This window comes from Pogona vitticeps, chromosome 6 (assembly GCF_051106095.1).
Source record: "Pogona vitticeps strain Pit_001003342236 chromosome 6, PviZW2.1, whole genome shotgun sequence".
Taxonomy (NCBI): Eukaryota; Metazoa; Chordata; class Lepidosauria; order Squamata; family Agamidae; genus Pogona; species Pogona vitticeps.
The window spans coordinates 50,215,668-50,238,699 of record NC_135788.1 but is presented as its reverse complement, the minus strand read 5'-3'; the positions used below and the strand labels follow the sequence as shown (position 1 = coordinate 50,238,699).

Below are 23,032 nucleotides of genomic sequence, written 5' to 3'. Positions count from 1 at the left end.
AAGGAGGCGGTCCTTCAGGTATCCGGGGCCCAAGCCGTTTGGGGCTTTATATGTCAAAACAAGCACTTTGAATTGGGCCCGGGAAGCAACTGGTAGCCAATGTAATTTAAACAGAATCGGCTTGATGTGTCCCCTAGCGGCCCTATCACTTCACTTTAAAATATAACACAGTTCTCTTCAGATGGGGGGAATTTTGGCACATCCAAGGGCCAACATTATGAACTCTTCCTATATCTTATTCTTTTTAAAAAATTAAAAAACTGACTAGGAGTTTCCCTTTCTTCTTTTAAAAAAAATTAACAAACCTCTACTTGGCTCAGAAGAGAATTGCTGTTCCTGGAAGCATCCGGGGAATGGTGGTTCTCTTTCTTTGTGCAGTCCAAGACAATTTGGAGGCCACAAAAATAGGTAGGACCCTCATGCAACCCATCAGCCACATGTCACCAACACTTTTCTTTAGATTGTGCCAGCTCTTTTGAAGTCAGTGTGATTTCATTTAACTCTGAATCCTCTGAAATATTGACTCAAGTGATTTTAACGATCAGATGATCTGACCTTATCAGTATCTCTTAGAATGCTTAGATGCTACACTAGACATGTGGGTGTCATTTCAGCTTCCCTTTAAACAATATAAAGTAAAGTGATATGCGTTAGACCCCAAGTGGAGGAACAAAGGAATCCTCAATATGTGAGATGGGGGGCATTAGGGAAAAGTAGCTTTCTTGTTATATCCCACAACTGAACTTCATTTTCGTGATTCCTCAGTTGGAGGGATGATTCTTTTGCCAGTTGGACTGAGGCTAATTGTTGTATATGCATATTCTGTGACTGTGCTTCCCTCTGAATAGAAGGCAAATGACCTCAGCAGATGGTTTTGCCATCTTTGTTCATGTTAGTCAAACCGGCTTGCAAAATGTACCGAACCCTGGCATGTCTGCTTGATGTTCCTTGCTCATGGTTTGGAGGTGAAGCTGTCAAAACACATGGCAGCTTTGGCAACAGGAGAGTGAGGGAAGAAAAGATGCTTATCTATCCCTGCTGTGATTCCCTGCTGGAGAGCAGACAATGCAGGCTAGCTTGTTACCTCAGGAAGCTGTTCTGGCTCCCGTCTTTATTTTTCAAATATAACACAGGATTTTATTGTACTGCTGTCGGGGAATAAAGTGCACAGTTGCAAAACCAAGAAGTTGGGCTGCTTCCAAATGAGACTTTAAGTGTGCAAAAGGCCCTGTCTCTTGCACAGACTTTTATGGGGGATCAAGATATTGCTGTCATCCACCAGCCTTCCAGAGTTTTCCTTTCTTTTTTTTTTTCCTTAACAGAAAAACAGAAAAACTTGTTAAAGATGGGGAAGCTGTGACTGGCCCCAGCTCTCCCCAATATGGTACAGTGTATTGCCTTATTTCTAAATTATAGTAATAATCTATAAATCTGAATGTTTGTAATTTATGTAATTATAAAAGTGTGTGTATATAAATATTAATATTTTTATTATTTTAAAAACTTTATAAGCAACCCTGGCCTCTATCTTTTAGTCAAAATAAATAACATATACATAAATACATATATAAACAGGCATTTAAAAAACTTTTTGTTTTTGCAGATTTAGCAGAAAGAACAAAACTGAATTGAACTAACAAAGAAAGAAAGAAAAAAGACAGAACATAATAAGAATAGCAAATATAATGTTAGTACTCATTATAAACCACCATTATAAATTTGAATACAGTTGAAACCATCAATACATACATTTCAATTTATGCATATAAATCAGTATAGGTCTTCCAAATGTCTGAATAAATGCCCACACAAAATTTACATCTATGTGATACATTTTGTAGCTAGTACAAACAGATTCTTTGTGTAGCGGATAGTGGATATATTCGCCTTTTCTGTGGGATCAGTATTCACTGATTCACTTATCCACGGTCTGTAAAAATTATATTAAATATTTAAAGTATTAAAAGAAAAAAGGCAGAAAAATCCACATTTTGCCACAACCAGCCACTAGAGGGAGCCAGAGGGACCATGCTATGACAAATACAGTGGTGCCTCGCAAGACGATGTTAATTTGTTCCGCGAAAAACGCTGTCTTGCTAAAACATCGTCATGCGAAACACGATTCTCTATTGGAATGCATTGAAATCTATTTAATGCATTCCAATGGGAAAAAACATTGTTTTTGCGAAAATCATCCATAGAAAACATCGTCTTGCGGGATGCGGTTCGCCATTGGAATGCATTGAAATCTATTTAATGCGCTTCAATGGGGAAAAATCATCGTCTTGTGAAAATCGTCCATAGAAAACATCTTGTGAAGTGCAACAGCGATCGCAAAAACCAATCGTCTTGCGGATTAATCGTCCCGCAAGGCAATCGTCTTGTGAGGCACCACTCTCTATATAAGAAAGCTGCTTGCAAGCTTTCTGCTTGGAGGTGGCACAGAGGGCTCCTCTTGCTTGCTGGTTTACCTGGAGGTAAAAAAAGTGTCAGTGCTGGGCGATCTAGGCAGGAAGTGAGACAGGGGAGTCTCCAGCCAGCTTGCTCTGCAATCAAGCCTGAGAGTGTGCCGGCAAACAGCTCAGCATGCTCATGAGTGGCCCTCCCAAGGTGGTGGCAGTGGTACCCTCCTCACTCCCTTCAGGTGACCTTTGGGTTTCATGGATTCGAAGGAGGACTGGGGGGGATTTGTCCCTATACCTTCCAGATAGTTGGCAAGGACAGGGAGGGCATCTGGTTTGAGGGGGGAGGTGTTTGCTACAATCCATGTTCTTCAGGGGCTTGGAACCAATTTTCCCACAGATACACAGATCCTACTGTGCATCTTTCCAAGCTCAGAGTAAAAGTCCCTTAGTTGCCATAATAGCTTGTAAAGTTCTGTTTCATTGTCCAGTTGTTAGACCCCATAAGGCAGAAACATACAGTAATTTAAGAGAACATGAATATCTGTAAATATCTAAGGTTTCCCCAATACTTTTTAAATACAAGTAATGACTTCAAATCAAAATAAATGAATTGCTGGACAATCTCTGATCGTATATGTCAAGGATGCACTCCCAATATTACAGTTTCAACATCTTTCACAGTTTTAAAAATATTTACTAAATAACCATTGTGGAGTCCCAGCATGTTCTACATACTACTTTTTGTTGGTTCAGTCTTGGTGTCAGGTCTGAAGAAAGAGCCCACATAGATTCTAATACATTTTCCATTGTTTGGATTGTATGCTACCTTCTAATTCTCCATTCCATAACTCTCTGAGCTCTGGAATGTCTACCATATAAAGACCCACTGAACACTTAGAAACCACAGTTGTGGGCTTATATTTCTGAACAGATTCAATAATTCCATCCAACAGTTTAGGAGATTCTGAAGCACTTGGTGCAGATGGCCCAGATAGACGCTAGCAAATGCTGAAACTAGAGATTGTCATTTTGATCTTGCAAGTAGATATTTTTTAGCCCGTAGAAAACATTAGAAATTCATTGTCCAAACCTATCCACCAGTCTAAAGTATATATACCACATTTCACCCACTTCTTTCACAAAAAAGGCTTCTTTTTTGTCTTCAGATCTGGATTCCCTTATAATTTTTTTTAAGCATGTGCATATGGATCAAATTTTAGCTAATGAGCCAATACACACCCTGTTTCTCTAATTGTTGAAATTTAAGGCAGTATAACTCCTTTTTTTCTTGCTGTATTTTGAACCCAAAACAAACCATCCATAAAGAGGTGCAAGACAGGCCATCTCTAAAATCACCCAAGCTGGGATATTCACAGAAATAGAGACTCTCCAACCATTTACAAGTGGAAAAACATACTCTTCTCCTTCACGGATTGCTGCCTTGTCGTGGTGAAGGGGCTTGATTAATTCAGAGAACCCCTGCATGGGTTATTCCATGCAGGGACACCAAAGATGGACAGGTCATAATGGAGAGTTCTGACTAAACATGATCCGCCTGGAGCAGGAGCTGGCAAGCCACTCCAGTTCTTTGCCAAGAAAACCCCATCAACAGAAACGAAAAGCTAAAAGATATGACACTGGAAGATGAGCCCCTCAGGTCGGACGCTGTCCAACATGCTGCTGAGGAAGAGTGGAGGACAAGTACAAGTAGCCCCAGAACTAATGAAGTGGTTGCGCCAAAGCCGAAAGGGCGCTCAGCTGTGGACGTGCCTGGAAGTGCAAGGAAAGTCCGATGCTGCAAAGAAAAATACTGCATAATAACCTGGAATGTAAGATCTGTGGACCTTGGTAAGTTGGCAAGATTCCTGGGCATCAGTGAACTAAAATGGACAGTAATGGGCGAATTCAATTCAGACGATTATCATATCTATTATTGTGTGCAAGAATCCCGTAGAAGAAATGGAGTAGTCCTCATAGTCAAGAAAAGAGTGGGAAAAGTTGTACAAGAGGCGACTCTACACATGGAAATCACCAGATGGGCAATACCAAAATCAGATTGATTATATTCTCTGCAGCCAAAGATGGAGAAGCTCTATACAGTCAGCAAAAACAAGACCTGGAGCTGATTGTGGCTCTGATCATCAGGTTCTTTGAGCAAAATTCAAGCTTAAATTAAAGAAAGTAGGAAAAACCACTGGGCTAGTCAGGTATAATCTAAACCAAATCCCTTATGAATACAGAGTGGAAGTGAATAACAGATTTATGGAAGTCAATTTGGTGGACAGAGTGCCAGAAGAACTATGGATGGAGGCTTGTAACATTGTACAGGAGGCCCCAACAAAAACCATCCCAAAGAAAAGGAAATGCAAGAAAGCAAAGTGGCTGTCCATCGAGGCCTCACAAATAGCAGAGAAGAGAAGGAAAACAAAATGCAAGGGAAATAGGAAAAGTTACAGAAAATTGAATGCAAACTACCAAAAAATAGCAAGGAGAGACAACAGGGCCTTCTTAAATGAACAGTGCAAAGATATAGAGGAAAATAATAGAAAGGGGAAAAGCAGAGATCTGTTCTAGAATATTGGAGTTATTAAAGGAACATTTTGTGCAAAGATGGACATGATAAAGGACAAAAATGGTAGGGACCTAACAGAAGCAGAAGAGATCAAGAAGAGGTGGCATGAATACACAGAGGAATTATACCAGAAAGATTTGGATGTCCCAGACAACCCAGATAGTGTGATTGCTGCCCATGAGCCAGACATCCTGGAGAGTGAAGTCAAAGCTATGGTTTTTCCAGTAGTGATGTATGGAGGTGAGAGCTGGTCCATAAAGAAAGCTGACTGCCGAAGAATTGATGCTTTTGAATTGTAGTGCTGGAGGAGACTTTTGAGAGTCCCCTGGACTGCAAAAAGAACAAACCAATCCATTTTGAAGGAAATCAACCCTGAGTGCTCACTGGAAGGACAGATCCTGAAGCTGAGGCTCTAATACTTTGGCCATCTCATGAGAAGAGAAGACTCCCTCGAAAAGACCCTGATGTTGGGAAAGTGTGAGGGCAAGAGGAGAAGGTGGACGACCGAGGACGAGATGGTTGGACAGTGTCATGGAAGCTACCAACATGAATTTGACCAAACTCCGGGAGGCAGTGGAAGATAGGAGGGCCTGGCGTGCTCTGGTGCATGGGATCACAAATAGTCGGACATGACTTAATGACTAAACAACAAGAAAAACATACTTTTTGTCGTACAAATATCTGGGAAATTAAAACCACCTTCTCATATTGGCAGCTGCATTTTCTTAAGCGAGAAAAAAGGTGGAGAGCTGTTTCAAATTAATTTGTGAAGTATTACACTGTTAATGTATTTGGGGAATATACAGTGAAACACCACAAAGCGCATACTGTATATCATTGATGGGAATCTATTCATCTTAAGTCTATTAATCTTATCCCAAATACTAAGCTTAAGGGATGCCTGTCTTTATAAATCATTAGAAATCACTCTAGTCACCTTATTTAAATTACGTTTAATCATTCGAGATATATCTTTTGGGATCAAAATACCTAAGTATGTGAATTCATCTGACACCAACAAAATCACTGTTTACTATATAATGTAAGCATTTTATAGTTGTTCACAGAATTTGACCAATTAATTGTGTAAACTGAGATTCTACCAAAAGTATCAATTATTTTCATTCTAGTATAGATCTTTCTGGTCTACTAATAAATAGTAATACATCATCTGCATATAAAGCTAATTTAAATTCTACTTGAGGAACAAAGCCATAAATTATTCTGTTCTGTCTAATAGTACGCCTCAGTAGTTCCCAACATAAATCAAAGAGTGGAGACAAGAGACCACCCTCTCTTGTACCCTCTCCAAACAAAAGGGATCAGAATTAACTATTACTTGTGATTTAAAATAAATGATTTAGGAATAAATCTTTAATCCATTTTATGTATTCTTGCAGAAATCCAATTGTTTATAAAGTCAACACACATAAAATGCCAGTATCTTTTCTGAAACATTTTTGGGCATTCAATGAAATAAACGCAGTTGAATCCAATCTGTTATTGTTTTATAATAAGTTAATTCTGACTTTTGGCAACCATTTTCAGGGTTTTCTAGTAGAGTGTAAGTTACTCAGTTCATATGTTGTTCGTATATTTAGTTAGTTAGTTAGTTTTATTCTGTTTTTATCCTTAAAAAGGATCTAGGCAGCTTACATCAGTAAGATAATATTTAAAAACAAAAACAAAAGTATAAAAATATTTTAATAGGAAGCAAATATCACCCAAAAACAGTAAACAAAATCAAGACTGTTTATCTTTGTCATTGTAAACCTTTATAAAAATCTGGAGAATGTGATATTACAAATTGACTTAGAAGAGACCTCACTGTCTTTTTTTTCAAATTTTGCTCTTTCTGAATTCTACTTTGCTTCTTATATGAAGCATATGCTATAATCCTACCTTGAATACACTAGATGCCTCCCATTCAATAAGGTATGAAAAAGCTCTTCCTTTGTTTTGCTCAAAATATTCGTGAAGTTCTGCTCCCATCTGTCTGTTAAAATTCTTGTAATTCGAAATCCCAAACATGTAGATGTCCACATCGGTCAGCTATAGACATAGGGATGAATAAAAAAAAAAGAATCACGATTTTCATCAAAAATTGCTGATTCATGTAATATTTATCACTTCATATTCATCAGTTCCAGAGGCCCTAATGAATATAAAGTGACAAATATTTACCCTTTTTATTTGCCCCTTTGTTGGGCCCATAGAGCAAGTTAGGCTGCCGGAATGGCTGTATCAGCAGCCTAGTTTGCTCTCTCTGCTGTGGGCCCAGCTATTTTGGCGAGCCCACTCTTTCTGTCCCCACAGTCTGGCCCTGCTTGCTTCCCTAGCCCTGTCACCTCCCAACCTTTTCCTGCCACCACTGGCACCAAAGCTAGATTGCCAGAACAGAAACTGTCATTCTGGTTGACTAGCCTGCTCTCTCTGACTCTGTGTGCACCAATCAGTTGTTTGGCATGAACAGGCTCGGAGAGAGTAGGCTAGCCGTCGGAATGGTGGTTTCCATTCCAGCAGTGGTGGCAGGACAAGGTAGGGAAGTGAAGGGGGACAGTGGGAAGGGGGTGAGGGGGCAGGCAGGTGGGTTTTCTAAAAACAAAAACAAAAAAACAACAAACTGATTCATGGTTTGTTGGAAAATCCAGGGGAAATTTGTGGTTCATGGTTCATCACGTTTGACAAACTACAAACCACAATGAACCACTATTTTGGCAGTGCATCCCCATCCCTAGTGAGTGGCATGGCGAGTGATACAGGAGTATGTTCTGAAATTTCAGTCACATGTACCTGGCATGTTATTACATATTAGAGCAAAGGAGACAATACCAGAAAATAATCTGATAAAACAATTTTGGTCCATCAATGAGAGAAGCATATAAGCTCATTCTGTAGGATGTAGGACATGTCAAACACCAGTCAAGCCCAGCATAAATAGACAGATATGATGCATATTTTGTTCTCATGTTGTCCTCACTATTTCCTTGGTGATGTGTAAGTAGTCACCATAACCCTTACCTGGAAGTAAATACCACAGGACTCAAATAAGATTCAGTTCTGATTAGATGGCATATGGTTGCATCATTGATATAATCCACTACTGTATCACCTTGTTCTGACTATTCTTATCAGAGATAAGATCTTGTAGAAGAAGGTTAACAGCTTGTTAACTGTTAGCTCTCATTGAGGCAGATATTGAGATGACTAAATTTAAATTGTTAATTCTTTTCTACTAACTTTCTTATCTCTTCTTTGGATTCTTTGTTTCTTCCTTCTGTTGGAGAGAGAGCTGGTTGAATATTAACAACAGCCAATATTCAAACCTTTTAAAGTGGGGAGAAGCCTTTTACAGTTGGGATCAGATGTAAAAGTTAGCTTGTGTGTTTCTTCATCTCCTTATCCAACAAACGCCTGCCCTAAGCTCCAAATAATTCTTTACATCTTGATCAAAACATTTTTGGTAGAAGTGAAGTGAGATCAATTTGGACAGAGATCCTGTTAGTATGCAGCTCCCACCATGTTGCCAGTGGTAAGGAACATAAAGAGCTGGGGTTCAATAATATCTGCAGTTTGCCCATTCCAATGTTATGTACACATCTGGTTCCGTACTGTGTCCTGCTCTACTGTTGTCAGTATCTGACTAGCCAGGAAGCACACCAAGCATAGGTGCAGTCTCTTAGAAGGTGCTGAAAAGAAAGAGCACAAAGCTATGCTTGGTCAGTGGACAAAGGAAACAGGAGGAGGCAATTCAAAGAACAAAGCCCAAGAGTAGCGAGGATACAAACCAAGGTCAAAGTCCTACAGAGTAAGGAATAAACTGCAGTGAAGCCAGTGGACTGTCAGGGCAGGTAACAACATCAATCTGAATTTCAGGAATGCTGAAAACAGGGAACAAGGCAGGCAAAGTGGGAGTTGTTTCCAGCATCTGGGCTTCGGGTAGGTAGCATTCTTACAGACTTGTAGCTGGACAGCTTCCTGCCATCTTGGTTGGCCAATGGCTGCCTTGAAACTCCTCTCCCTGGGACTTGGACATAAATCTTCTTTGGAAACCGCCTGTGAACTGCCCCCCTCTCCTGGAGTGGCTGGGTCCTCTCTGGAGGGTCCAAACTCTGCTTCTAGAGAGAGGCCCCCAGGGGCTCAAGTTCTTCCTGTAACACAGAGACAGTTCTTTGCATGTCATCCTGGCTCTCATCCTCAGAGGAAGACTTGCAGGACGTACATGATGTATTTCAGTATGTATGAACAGTTACCGTGTTGAAACTAATTTCTGCTCCGTTCTTCATCACTGCTGATTTGAATTCAAAGTACTGCCAAACAAAAGTACTTTGCGTTGTTGCTTTCCACAGATGCTGCCCTCCTTGACACTTCAGCTATTTTATGCTCATTGGCTCACCAAATAAATCAGCCTCCGCAATGATGATATGTCTCTACTCCGCTGCCAAATATTTCTGCTCCTGTTATACCAGGCCTACGCATTATGAGATCTCCCAAGCTGTCCCCAAGCAACTTCTCATGGCCTACCAGATGGTTGATAGAAAGTTGTGTAGGCCTATTGCATTTTAGTTGTCACCTCAGCCTGGAAAGGGAAGGGGGGAGGATTGAGCTGTGAATGTCAGGAATGGCTTATAGGTCAAGTTCAGCCAGATGGGTCATGGGCCACAAGTTGGCCAGGTAGTCTGGACTCGGCACGAGCTAAAGTCATAGGGAATGTTCTGCTTCAGCTCTTCGGGTAGGGAGGCAAATCTCAAGGTGACTGGTGTTGGAAGAGAATGAGAACCTTTGATGTTATTGTGGCTCTAAGATCTGGGTGAGCACCTCTCTCCTTCCTACTGACTCCAGAGCCCATTTGTGGAAAAAGGTGTTTGTACAAGGTGTTGAACACAATATCTGTTTAGGGAATAGTGGAGGAGATCTACGTTGTCTGTTTATCTCATGCACTGATGTTGTGAAGAACATGTTTTTGAGCATATGCTTATTATGTAAATTTAAATTCTGATTGCCCTCCTGGACAGACCAGGAAAAAAAATCAGGTTTTTTTTTCCTTAAAAAGAAAGTGCCAGTAATTACTACTTTAAAAGTTTGGGCTTCCCTCCATTTAAAAATACTACTTGTCTGGAAAATAGGTTTTCTGTCCATTAGCTCACAGCTTGCAAATCCTGTCACATTAAATCAAATGTCATCTCAAAATAGGCCCTTTTAATGCAACCTCACCACAGGAAACATTCTGTAGGTTGTCTGATTGAAATGACGAATTTAAAAAATATCACAGGTGGGATTGTAAATTCTGCTCTCTGCTCCTGTATTCTATAAAGTTGTACCTCATGTCAGGACACAATGGATTTACTGCATATATATCTTTCTTCATATTTCACAGGATATGGGTTGTAGCAAGTCATGATTTATGAACATTATTCTATCTGTGAAGCAGTTTTAGTTCTCAGTATAGCAGATTTTGGCATTGTTTGAGAGGATTTTTAAAAATGTGCTTTAATTTAAGAAGAAGTCTAGAAATCTAACATTAAAAAATTGAATTTAGTTGGTGCAGATGAGGGAGAATTTTGTTTCAGTTTCTTTTTGAAAAATTTGCCAAACTGTGCAAATTTCCTCACATTCAGGAAATCAGTTACTAAAGAACCAAACAAGGTCAAATGAGATGATGAACCTAGTGTGAGATTAGAAGCAGTGCTCCCACAAGTGACAAAAATGTATTTGTCATGGCACATGCTTTCTTTACTCTTGTATCTTGCATTTTGACATACTTTATTTTATGTTGGAAGATAAACATGAGCTTACTTTGTGAGTCTTATTTACTAAAACATGAATCTTTATTTTGGGGAACCAGCAGTTTGGTATCAGTTTTTGAGGCTGGTAAATTATTTTTCCAGCCACAACCATGTTCCCAAGAGTGGAATTGTTCAAAATGTGCTTTTGCCAACAAATATTTAGATGGCAGCTCTGAGCTGGTGGTATTATCTTTCATTTCTTAAAGTTGTTACAGCCAGTTTCTTTTTTATTATCCTGTGGTTTTGGATACAAACACGGAGAATTTGGACCGGTTCTGATTTTTTTAAAATACAGTGGTGCCTCACTTAACGATTGCCTCGCTTAACGAGGAAATCGCTGTATGATTAGTTTTTTGCTATCGCTTTTGTGATCACAGAACGATGGTTTAAATGGGTTTTTTCGTTTAATGATGATCGGTTCCCTGCTTTGGGAACTGCTTTTCACTTTACGATGATCAGCAAACATCTGATCGTCGGGTTTCAAAATGGCCACCGGCTGAAGAAAATGGCCCCTGCTGTTTTCTAGGACAGTTTCCTCGCTTTACAGGCACTGAAAATGACCACTGTATGGAGGATCTTCGCTGGATGAGCAGGTATTCGACACATTGGAACGCATTGAACGGTTTTCAATGCATTTCAGTGGGTTTTTTATTTTGTTTGACGATATTTTCGCTCTACAGCGATTTCGCTGGAACGAATTAACATCGTCAAGCGAGGCACCACTGTAAACTTATCAGATTCATACTTCCTGACTCAATATGTGAACCAGAAGTCACTCATCTTTCATTATTTTCACTTCTCAGTTTTTTTCAATGCAATTTCTGGAGAAAAAAATGAATAGCTGTCCAAACACCTGCACAAAAGAACATTATATTAAGGAAAAGCAATTTTTTTTTAAAAAAAAAAGGCAGACCAGGCAAAATGGTGGAGAGAAATGTGTATGGTAAGAGAATCGAGCGCTGGTTGGAGAGCTTAGTATTTTGGAACACCCAGAGCCAGTGTTTGGGAGCTTGACTTTTCAGTGTGCCTTGTAGGAGAAAAACAAGCCTGTGTAGTCTTGAGCAAGCTGTACAGTCCCCAGGGTGCCACCAGAATGGTAGACCACTTCTGATCATCACAATGTGATGTTTTGCCTATTCAGAACATCGCAAGGCGATCGCATTAGCGATCTTAAAAAAATAGATCGCTATGCCGATTCGTCATTAAATGGTGCACTCGTTAAGCGAGGCACCACTGTATAGCTAGTAAAACTTAGTGGCAACCAACCTCAGTGTGGAAGCCAGCTGGAGTTCAGATCAGACTAACGTGCATCTCCTCCTCTTACAACATTTTCCCGCTTTCAGGCATCCAGATCTCTGCTACATGCCTGACACGTGCAAACCAAGGCATGCTACTTCCAACTGACCAGCTGTTAAAAAGAAAAAGCTCATTTGCTGAATGCAGATTGAGCTTGTGTGTGAATAAACAGTATTTTCCTCTTAACTGATTCTAGAGGCAAAATTAATGCCCTGTCCAGTCAAGCGCTTAGAAACCTAAAATCAAATAATGGCTTTTATTAACAAAGACCGCTTCGGCAGAGTTATATTTTCCCCTGACTCGTAGAACAGGCCTTCATGCAATGAGTTGTTACATGTCTCTAAAGAATTTCCACCTAGTCTTTGTCTGAAACTGTGAATATTTATTGGACTATTATCTTTTTTAAAAATGAGGAATTAGTCTAGTTAGTTTTTAATGAAAGTAATTGTCTCTTTATCATTTTTCAGATTTTTCCTTGTTTCCTCATGTAATGCGTTGTGTTTCTCAAGTGGCCTAATCAACCACTTCAGTAGATAGAAATGAATTTTGCCGAGATACAGAAATATTAGCTTCTTCTAGGCCAGAGTCCCCTGACACTGTTCTTTCAAAACATTGTGCTGCTTTTCTCGGGTTCTTATGAATACAGAAGGCATAGGCCAAGTTTGCTTTGGGATTGCTGTGTTTACATGCTTTTTCTGTACAATTACTTTTGACCTCACTTAGGATTTTGCTTTACCTAATACTTTCCATTTTCCTCAGCAATTAATTTTTTGCCCGTCTGGCTCTTCTGAGACAGTTTTCAAAGCAGCATTTTAAGGGTGGATTCTCAATGATAGTTGATCTTTGCTGGTGGATGGCCAGGGCTGATATGACACTGGTTGAAGTCACAGGGAGTTACAGTGGTTCTGTGGCTCTCCAAGCATAGAGACAAATATCACATGAGTTGTGCAGGAAGGTGGGAAGTGGGCGGGTTGTGTGAGTTGTGTGTGCAAGCAAGATGGGTTTAAAGCCTGGGCACCCACTTTCATATGTTCTCAGCAGCTCAGCACAACTGTGTTTGTGTGTTGTGAATAAACTATTTGTTTAGGAAGGAGCCCAGGAAATCTACATTGTTTATTATACACACACAAAGTAACTATTTTAGTGACTTTTAGAACTGGGAAATAACTGATGTACTTATATTGTACTTTGGGGCGATGGACCTATACAGTACTAGTAATGAACTACTTTTATCCTGCCTCAAACTAGTTTCTGTGGCTGATTGGTTCTCACTAGCTGGTATTAAGGTTAACCACAAATCAGCACAGCAAATGTGAAATGGAAGCTCCCAGGCTTTCTTTCATGGCAGAGTCAAAGGACAATAAGAGATTTAGACCCATTCTCATATTGGCAGACCTTGGTATATGTTATGTCCAAATGCAGTCAGTGATGGCGCTTTAACATGGAGATGGGCAGATCATAGATTTAGATATTTTGGCACAGTTTGGAAGCAATGCATTATAGCTCAATGGTTTAGGCATCTGGCTACAGATGTTGGGAATTCGATTCCCAATGCACCTCCTTGCCAGTGGCTGGACTTGATGATCCATAGGGTCCCTTCCAGCTTTTTAGTTCTGATATTATTATTATTATTATTATTATTATTATTATTATTATTATTATTATTATTATTATTATTATTATTATTATTATTATTATTATTATTATTATTATTAATAATAATAATAATAATAATAATAATAATAATAATAATAATAATAATAATAATAATAATAATAATAATAATAATAATAATAATAATAATAATAATAATAATAATAATAATAATAATACCTTTATCATTACTTTTTCATGCAACAAGGATCAACTGTGTTTGGCCAGATGTGCAATATGTGTGTACAGTATATCACAGAAGTGAGTACACCCCCTCACATTTCATAAATATTTTTGTATATCTTTCCATGTGACAACACTGAAGAAATGACACTTGGCTACAATGTAAAGCAGTGAGTATACAGCTTGTATAACAGTGTAAATGTGCTGTCCTCTCAAAATGAAGCAACACACTGCCATTAATGTCTAAACTGCTGGCAACAAAAGTGGGTACATTCCTAAGTGACAATGTCCAAATTGGGCACAAAGTGTCAATATTTTGTGTGACCACCATTATTTTCCATTACTGCCTTAACCTTCTTGGGCATAAGAGTTCACCAGAGCTTCACAGGTTGCCACTGCAGTCCTCTTTCACTCCTCCATGACGACTTCACAGAGCTGGTGTATGTTAGAGACCTTGGGCACCTCCACCTTCCGTTTCAGGATGCCCCACAGATGCTCAATAGGGTTTAGGTCTGGAGACATGCTTGGCCAGTCCATCACCTTTACCCTCAGCTTCTTTAGCAAGGCAGTAGTCGTTTTGGAGGTGTGTTTGGAGTTGTTAATCATGTTGGAATACTGCCCTGTGGCCCAGTCTCCAAAGGGAGGGGCTCATGCGCTGCTTCAGTATGTCACAGTACATGCTGGCATTCATGGTTCCCTCAATGAACTGTAGCTCCCCAGTGCCGGGAGCACTCATGCAGCCCCAGATCATGACACTCCCACCACCATGCTTGACTGCAGGCACAACACAGTTGTCTTTGTATTCCTCACCTGATTGCCGCCACAAACGCTTGACACCATCTGTACCAAATAAGTTTATCTTGGTCTCACTGGACCACAGGACATAGTTCCAGAAATCCATGTCCTTAGTCTGCTTGTCTGCAGCATACCGTATATGGGCTTTCTTGCGCATCATCTTTAGAAGAGGCTTCCTTCTGGGACAACAGCCCTGGAGACCAGTTTGATGCCGTGTGCGGCGTATGGTCTGAGCACTGAATAACCCCTTCAACCTCTGCAGCAATGCTGGCAGGACTCATATATCTATTTCCCAAAGCCAACCTCTGGATATGACACGGGCACGGGCACTCAACTTCTTTGGTTGATCATGGTGAGGTCTTTTCTGAGTGGAACTTGTCCTGTTAAACCGCTGTATGGTCTTGACCACTGTGTTGCAGCTCAGTTTCAGGGTTTTGGTAATCTTCTTATAGCCTAGACCATCTTTATGTAGAAAAACAATTTGTATTTTCAGATCCTCAGATAGTTCATGACCATGAGGTGCCATGTGGAACTTCCAGTGACCAGTCTGAGAGATTGAGAGCAATAACACCTGCTCCCCCCTCACACCTGAGACTTGTGACACTAAGGGGTCTCATGACACCAGGGAGGGAAAATGGCTACTTGGGCCCAATTTGGGCATTGTCACTTCGAGGTGAACTCACTTTTGTTGCCAGCGCTTTAGACATTAATGGCTGTGTGTTGCTTTATTTTGAGAGGACAGCACATTTACACTGTTATACACGCTTTATACTCACAGCTTTACATTGTAGCCAAGTGTCATTTCTTCAGTATTGTCACATGAAAAGATATGCTAAAATATTTATGAAATGTGAGAGGGTGTACTCACTTCTGTGATATGCATGTATGTATGTATGTATGTATGTATGTATGTATGTATGTATGTATGTATGTATGTGTGTGTGTGTGTGTGTGTGTGTGTGTGTGTGTGTGTGTGTGTGTGTGTGTGTGTGTAAACAAACAGACAAACAAATCAAGCAAGCAAGCAATACATACTTTTTCTTCACCTTCAATGTATGAAGTGGCAGGAAGATTCTGTATATGTTCTATTTTTAACTGGAAAATAAGACCCTGTCTTTTGCTCCAGAGACAACTTCCTTAAGGACCGAAAGTGTGGGGTGCAGTCTAGAATATCTTACTGCTAGCATAGTGGGATGATCTGGGCACTACAGAAAGTCTGGGCAAGTGTCTCACACACTTTCTGGAGTGTGGTAAAGAACGGCTGCATTGGAGCAGCAAAGAATGACACCCTTTGCTCATTATTTTATTAGTAGTATCACCATTTTATCAATCAGTCAACCCACTTTGAGATTTGTCATATACCTGACCTTCTTTGAAAGAAAGTTAGATTTGTATGCACCTTCCTTCTATGCCTCACTACATGTCTGTTCTTTCACCTCCCTTCCACCTCAAAGCTTGTTTGAATTAAAACAGTTATTCGGAATATGTGTCGGTATAAATGAAAGCACACTCCAAGTCCTGTGCCCGTAACATGGTGTTTGAATTGCAGTTTGGATTCCCTCAGAACAAGCATTTCAGCTGGTGTTTCTGAAGGGACCTCTTTGCCAGATGAGTGTGCTCTCTCTCTCTTTCTCTCTCTAACCCAAGAGAAGCAGATGGGCAGGCACGTAAGTGTGCATACTCTGGGTGTGCGCACCAAGGGGAGGAAAGTGCAATAGAAAACAGCCAAGCAAACCAGTGCTAGAAAAGTCTTCACATGCACAGGGTTGCCTTGTGAGCGCTGACACGCACAGGAGAGCCTGGCAGTGATGTGCAGTTGACATATGCTGCAAACACACAATACACATGCACACACAGACTAAGTGAAGGAGGAGACATGGGCTGAAACTGGCTAGCTAGAGGGCCATTTTGCCTGCCTGCCACTAGTTCTGAGGTATGGGGTTTGTGGGCTGGCTTGGTGAAGGGATGCCTCCTTGGTGGATCTTGCCCTATCGCCCCCACCCCACCCCTACCCCTCAGCCTCAGACTGGAAGGCGAATTGGGCGGGCGAGCGAGCGAGCGAGCCAGCAACAGGGGGCTCCTGCGGGCTGCTTGGCAGCTGGGCTTCTCCCCCACCCACCTCCCGCTTTCAACACAACAAGAGCAGAGGCAAGTGGCTGTGAGAGTCAGCCAGCGGGAGAGCTCCTTAAAAATTAACACAGACATAAGAAGAATAACTTTAAATGAAACCATTCCATATCCACATTAAAATAAAGAGACCCCTGGTGGAGTAGTAAATAACTCACTGCCATTCCAAAAAACCCCCACAATTCCTCATCAAATTAATCCCCCATTACACGTATGTCATGTATTCACACATTTTATAGCATTTCAAAACAAACTAAACACAATTTAAATAGTTGTGGTTTTCTTAAAGAAACGTAACCACCTTCTGACTGAGATGAACTGTTCCAGCACTGCTATTAGCTACTGCAGAACCACCATTTTTTTCTCTGCAATCTAGCTGCTGGGCTGTGGCGAGAAAGGGTGAGTGCCGCATATGCTCCAGAAGCCAGGGGTTGTGCATTCCTGGCACAATCAACCATCTGAAAATTTTGTTTGCTTAAATTATCTGTTACTTTCTTGTTAATTTGTTACTCTTGTCTCTTGTCTTTCCTCTAGCGCAGGGGTCCCCAACCCCCGGTCTGCAGCGCCCTACCTGAGCTCGCGGTCATAGGTAGAGGAGAGGGACAGACAAGGATGGCTGTGGCGCTTGGCGTGAAAAAGGGAGAGAAAGGGAGAGGGAGGTGATGACTTCTTCCTGCTGCCAATCACCTTAGCAGCAACAGCCCCCCCACTGAGGGTCTCTCTCTCTCTCTCTCTCTCTCTCTCTCTGTGTGTGTGTGTGTGTGTGTGTGTGTGTGTGTGTGTGTGTGTGTGTGTGTGTGTGTGTGTGCGTGCGTGTGTGTGTGTGTGTTTTGGCAGGGGAGTAGGCTGCTGTGGGCCCACGAGCATGACACGCCCACCTGCAAGCATGGGGGTGCCCCCCCACCGGTCTGCGCATGAATCCAGTACACCCCAAACAGTCCACGGTCCCAAAAACTTTGGGGGGTGCTGCTCTAGCGAACTCAGGACAGTGTTCATGAGTCTCTTCCTTCCCGCTCTGTCCTGATAGCATCCCTGTGAGGTAGATGAAACTGGGAGAGAGAGACTTTTCCTAAGTTACCTGCATGAGGATTTGAAGTGCAGTCTCTCACATACCAGTCCCTCACTCTTAGCTGCTACACCACATTGGGTTCATAAAAAGATGGGCATCAGTAAGTTTTGTGCATTCCTTTTGAAATATGCAGAGTAATCGGTCATTTGTGGGTTTTTGTTTTAACATTCGCAGTATCTCAGGAGTCACCATGCCATTTGATCTTCCTGCAGGAAACTGTTGTTCCTTCACTGGGTTTTGTGTCTTAACATTCCAGTGACTTTAATGTCCGTTGTCTTTATTTAAAAATAATTCTAGCCTGCTTGGAAATTTTGGGGAAATGTGCAAATGTAATAATTTTAAAAATAGGCTTTCAAATTTCATTTTCTCTTTTGGCAATGTTAGTTGCTATGGTGTTCAAGCAATAGGTTGTGATTTTTAACACTGAATTAATTACTACTTCTCAGTCACAGAGAACATCTAATTATACATATTCATGAAAAAGAGTGTTTGGTATTCCAGTGGGAGAAAGAAAAGCTTTTTTCCACCCTTTTGCTTTTTTTTTTTTTAACGGTAGGTACTACGTTTGGTTGCATGAATGCATCTTCTTTTAGATTTTAAACTGTCCAGCACTTTGGAAACTTTGTAAATGTAACCTAATTGCATACATCGGTGATTCCCAATCTTGGGTCTCCAGGTATTTCTGAACCAAAACTCCCAGAAGCCTTCACCACTAGCTGTGCTGGCCAGGATTTCTGGGAGTTGTACTCCATGGACATTTGTAAATGTAAATTTGTAAATGTAAGATTTCCTTTACTTATCTGCTATGACTGAATGTAGCATAAGAAGCAAAGAATAAATTCCAAAGGACCTTCTGCTTAAAGGGCTAAAGTAGGCAAGACATCATTCGCATGATCAGTAGCAAATAACGGGTGCAGACACATAGCCCCACCCCCATCTAGTGCATGGGGGCAGAATTGTAACAGCTGCTTTTTGTGTACTACAAGTCTCTGAACCTCCTGGCTACCATGGCTTCTGACAATTCAGAATTCTGCGACTTGTACTGGTGGTGATCAAATGTAACCCAGTGGCTGAAAACCTGTTGCTCAGCTATTCACGCACAGTGGGGATGATATCATCAGCAGCCAATCTCTGCTGATTGAAGTCAATTTTGAGATACAGGCAATGCGTATACAATGCAGTAAAGTAATGTGCACCCTGAAATTGCCCAAGGAAGCCTTTAATCAGCTGCTGCTGACATCATCACCATTGCAAACATTGAGTTGTGCAATGGGATTTCAGCCAATTTTTTTTAAACTGGGCCTAACTACATTTTATAGTTAGGTGTGTGTGAATGAGCCCTCCTCAGACAAACCCTTTACACATTTATTCAGTTCACAGTGGGAAAGTGAGACTCCATCAGGTAGCTATGCACTCAGACTTACTATGTTCCTCTAATTACCGTATTTTTCGCTCCATAAGACGCACCTCTCCGTAAGACGCACCTCATTTTTAGGAGAGGAAAACAGGGAAAAAATATTCTGGCAAATTCATAAGGCAGTAGCAATAGATAGATGTTGTCACATCAATTACCTCAAACTTCTTGCAGTGTACAACACAGTGAGAGCTTTTGAACAATTTGTAGTTGGCAAAGTTATTCCAATAGCCACAGACAACAACACTACAATGCTTTATATCAACCACCAAGGAGGAACAAAATCCATGTCTTTCTTGCTACTAACAGTACAGTTTTGGGACTGGTGTATTCTCAAGCATGTCATTTCACAAGTCATACATGTACCAGAAGTGGAGGATCATGAAGCAGACTTCTACACCAAGATGACACACAATGAGTGGGAATTACCATCTCAAGTTTTAACACTTATAATGAATTGTTATTGCACTGAAAGAGATGAATAAACAGATTGTTGCTGGGTAGTCAATAAGAGCTATGATGAAGAAATCACCACCAGCACAGGTGTAAGCAAACAGCAAAGCATGCCTCACTTCCACTCCCTCCCTTCCTCCCTTCCTTCTTTACAGCAATAAAGTTTTCTCTCTCCATCATTCAGTTCTTTACTTTGCAGCATGCAGCATGTCCACAGAAAGTGTGCTTACTTTTATCAGCTTTTTGCAGCTGATCCTCCTGTTTCCTCCACTCTTTAATCATTTTTTCAGATGAGGAGGCCCAAAATGTCTCTGCACTGTTCACTGTTTCCATACTCCTTAGCATATTTTACTACCTCTAGTTTAAAAGGAATGTTATATGCTAGCCTTTTCTGCTTTATCATCCTTGCACTGGTAGAATGAGTTCCCATACTCTGCAAGAAAAATGTGCCCCTTATACATCACAACATCTACTGCCTGCTTGCTTTTACAAATATAATCTCAAAGCAGCACAGAATCATAGAATAATGGAGTTGGAAGAGGCCTATACTGTAAGGCCATCAATTCCAACCCCTGGTTCAATGCAGGAATCCAAATCAGAGCAGATCTGACAGATGGTTGTCCAGTTTTAGAGACTACAATAGGATAAAATACAGTAGCTGGGAATCACAATAAAAAGATAAAATCTACCAGCAATATTGTAGAACAACAATGATTAAGAAAAACCAATAAAAACAGGGGGAGTGACACCATGCAGCTTTTATTAACACAAAAATAGTACTAAAATTTCTGTTTCCAGTTGTGTGTGTGTACGTGTGAAATGCTATTTATGAAATGTTGGGTTCTTAAACCAATTTTCAAGATTTCAAAGCTTTACTTGGACATATTCAGATCTGTGATTCAGATCTGCCCTCTGCAATTCAAATTGCCTTACTCCTGATGAGTCCATAAAAACTGTGGCAAGCTAATACACCAAATAAAACCTGTAACCCTAGTGGTAATATATTAAGGAAAGGAGTGTTAGGTCCCTTTTAGTTTCCCTTTTGAACTTTATTCTGCATGTGCTCAGTGCCTTTTTAATCATTCTGTGCTTCAGAATGAAATTTGGCTAACAATACACATTAGCCTCCCCCCCAGGTCCCTTAATGTTTTAAATATCTGCAAAATTACTTCTATTTAGGCTTAATTTGTGGGGAAGTGATGCAGCTTACTACCAAGGCCTATAAAATAAATAAAATAAATAAAATAAATAAAAAAATATTAAACTTACTGGCAATTTTAGAAGCTTTTGTTTCTGTCCTCTCTCTCTCTCTGGTTCTCCACATGTCTGGTTGGTCACATGGTTTAACTTCTCTGCAGAAGGTGAAGGGAAAGAGACTCCTCCTTCCTGCTTTGCTTCTCCAATAGCCAATTGGGTGATGCAAGCAGGCAGATATGCTAATATCTGTGCACTGAAGGATTGTGGGAGGAACATCCAGCCCCTGATGGGGGTCCTGCAGGGCACCCCAAAACACTGAAGAGCTCTCCTGGCCTCTTTTGGGATTGGGGCTATGCAGCCCTGTTCTAATCAGGAGGTGCAGCCGGGGGTCACCATGCCTTTGGAGGGTAGGGCACACAAAGGGCCAGGAGGCTTAGAAGCCATTCAAACTCAGACCTGGCAGGGGAGATACCATTGTTGTAAAAGTGGTTTTCCCAGGGTAAGGCTCATCTATTGCACTTCAGATGAGCTGACTCCTGTGATTTCCCCAAACATGGGAAAATCAACTGTCTAAGTGGGAGACTGTGTTTATGGTTTCCCCTGGTGTTTCTAGAACTATCCTTTGGTCCTTGGCTATTTTCACTGTTTGCTGCCATAGGCCTATTTGCCTTGCTGGTTTTCCAGGTGGGCTGCAGGAAGCAGGTCCTGGAAAGCTAGCAGTGCAGAATGGTGAGGTCTAAATAGCAAGCAGTCTCTGCTGCCAGTTCAGAGACCTCCCAGCATGGCAGTGGGAGGCTTTTGGGTGGTGGTGGCTGAGCCCTGGGTTACTGCATTCACTCCATAAGACGCATGTACTTTCCCTCCCACCTTTTTGAAGAGAAAAAGTGTGTCTTATGGAGCAAAAAATACGGTAAGTCTATAATGCTAGTGCATTTAGCTTAACATGTGAAAGGACCAAGCTTGCCCATGCAAGTGAGAACAACTTTGTGCAACCAGCTGAGCATGTGAATGTCAGGTGGGATGCAAGCCTTAGCAGGAATGGCAGCAGCAACTTCAGCTTCTGGATGCTTTTTGGCATCTGTTTGGTCACTAAAGTATGGTGTCATCTTCTGAGCTCTGGGCTACCATATTAATCATCTAGTCTATATTAACGGGCCTAGTTTCCGCAGGTAGTTGGCCTAAACTCTTTCCCAGTTAGCTACATGGTGGAGTAAGAATTGGAACTTCAGCCTCATGAATATTGTGACCATGATACCACATTGCTTGTCAGATTAAAAAATGCAACCAGTGTTGGGATATGGCAAGATCTACATTCCAGTTATTATGGGGTTAATGTGTTTATCTTAACTGAAGTGGACCTCACCTGGAGATGTGACCTACGTTAGAGTCAATGAGTTCTGTCTCTCTTCCCGGTAGGGCTCTATAAAAGAGGTTAATTTGTTTTTGCCTGACATAGAGATTCACACACTGCTGCAGACCAACAGACAGACAGAGGCAGAGACTAGAGATGGGAATATTCATATTTGTAAATGAATATGAATGTCCCTGTCCCAGCTGGGCCTCATGAGAGTCTGATCCCTGGGACCAGTCCATCCACTCATGCATCCCAGTGTTACAAAGGTCCCACTCTTCCCACAACTGCACCAGGAGCACTGCTGTCTCCCTGCTCGTCTGGCCACTCCAGGCAGTGGGACGAGTCTCCCCACATGGCTTCTGAGTGGCCAGCTGATCTGGGAGACAGTGGAACTCCTGGCGCAATTGGTGGGAATAGCCAGATCTTTGCAGTGCCAGGATGCATGAGTGGACGGACTGGTCCAGGGGCTGGACTCTCATTAGGTTCAGTTGGGATGGAGATATTCATATTTGTTTACAAATTCAAATATCCCCATCTCTAACAGAGACTGGGGGTCTTGCCTGAGCTGCTGCCATACTTCTTGGAATATGTATTTCGGAGAGGGAAGGGGTATACACCGAGGGAAGAAACAATGAATTTTTGGAGGGAAAATGGATTGAATGAAGTTTAATGTTAGCCCTGACGGTGATGGTGGCACTATGTAATATGTAATTGTATTTTTATTGTGT

The 23,032-nt window shown here is 41.2% G+C and overlaps 1 protein-coding gene, 1 long non-coding RNA gene and 1 pseudogene across 5 annotated transcripts in view; 2 read left to right on the top strand and 1 right to left on the bottom strand.

Annotated features, from left to right (window-relative positions):
• Window positions 1-23,032, top strand: part of CPNE4 (copine 4) — a 262,001-nt gene that overhangs the window by 70,533 nt on the left and 168,436 nt on the right. The gene's annotated exons all lie outside the window — the stretch shown is intronic.
• On the bottom strand, window positions 1,015-21,862 carry LOC144583503 (uncharacterized). 2 transcript variants are annotated; one of them, XR_013537297.1, is made up of 3 exons: window positions 21,023-21,862; window positions 6,880-7,029; window positions 1,015-1,314 (listed from the first exon to the last, which is right to left on the bottom strand). It is a non-coding gene; the product is annotated as an uncharacterized LOC144583503 (long non-coding RNA). The 2 variants fall into 2 exon arrangements; XR_013537296.1 differs by lacking the exon at window positions 1,015-1,314 and having other exon boundaries at window positions 4,297-7,029.
• Window positions 21,399-21,551, top strand: LOC144583913 (U1 spliceosomal RNA; annotated as a pseudogene).